Below are 1,281 nucleotides of genomic sequence, written 5' to 3' on the forward strand. Positions count from 1 at the left end.
CCCTGAGTTGTATCCTTTATAATAAACTGAGATCCAGTAAGTAAAATGTTTTCCTGAGTTCTGTGAGCCCTTCTAAGGAATTACTGAACTTGAGGCGGGGGCTGGACTTGTGATTCCTATCTGGTACGGGGGCAGGCTTGTGGGACTTGAGACCACCACCTGTGGGATCTGACCATAACTCCAGGTAGTTAGTGTCAGAATTGAATCTCTGGACACCCAGCTGGTGTCCGGAAGATTGGATAGTTGGTTAGTATGGGAAAAACCTCTATGCGTTTGGTGTCAGAAGTATTCTCTCATCTACGGCCATCCTACCCCGAACAAGCCTGATCCTGTCTGATCTCGGAAGCTAAGCGGGGTCGGGCCTGGTTAGTACTTGGATGAGAGACCACCTAGGAAGACTAGGTGCTGTAGGTGTAAAAAATAAAAAGGGATCATAAGCTGATAAGGTCTTTGCAATCTGTGAGGTCAACCAAGGGTTGCCTCGCCTAAAAAAAAAAAAAGTGTTCTCTGGGTAAAAGCAGATGTTCAGAACCCATCTTTAAAATGAGAAATAAAAATACAAACCTTTCTGGGGAATTGTCAGGATCAAATGAGTTAACACACACAGAGAATTCACCATAAATATTAAAACATGTAGGATCCTATGTGTGTCAAGGGAACATTCTATTAAAAATATTATTATTAATTTTGAGGCGCTTGGCTCTGCATCATTAACATGTAGAAAAGGATGCTTGCCTCTTAATGTTGGGGTCCACATTAAATCTAAATCTCCTTGCCATATATAGTTGAAATACACACTTTCTTCAATGTCTAGTTCTCTTTTTCATCTTGGCTCTGTGGAGATACACATCCCAGACCCTTTGAATTGGGCAGGGTCATGTGACTCACTCTGGCCAATGGGGCAGGAGCGATGGTGCTAATTTTTTAAGAAGAAAATGGTCTTGTGAAGTGGTTCTGTTCTGCCTGGCCACAGTTAACGTGCTTTGGTTTGGGCAGAGCCGGAGAACCTGCAGGTTTGCATTCTCATACTCATGATGGCATCTGTTTCCATGTGATGGGAAGCATCTAAGGGGTCTCCAAAGATCCATGTCTCTTGGTATTTGTACTTCTGTGTAATGCCCTTCCCTTTAGGGTAAGTTGGATTTACCCACTTACTTCAAATGAATAGTATATGACAGAAGCGATGGACTTCGCATCCAAGAGTGGGTTATAAACACCGGTGGCTTCCATCTTGGATGGTCTCGTTCTGTCTCTCTCCATCTGGTGAAAGAAGCCAGCTGC

The 1,281-nt window shown here is 43.6% G+C and overlaps 1 pseudogene; it reads left to right on the plus strand.

Moving 5' to 3' along the window:
* Nucleotides 1–295: 295 nt before the first annotated feature.
* LOC120620594 (uncharacterized) lies at nucleotides 296–414 on the plus strand (annotated as a pseudogene).
* The last annotated feature ends 867 nt before the right edge of the window (nucleotides 415–1,281 follow it).

This window comes from Pteropus medius, unplaced genomic scaffold (genome assembly GCF_902729225.1).
Source record: "Pteropus medius unplaced genomic scaffold, Ma_sr-lr_union100, whole genome shotgun sequence".
Lineage (NCBI taxonomy): Eukaryota > Metazoa > Chordata > Mammalia > Chiroptera > Pteropodidae > Pteropus > Pteropus medius.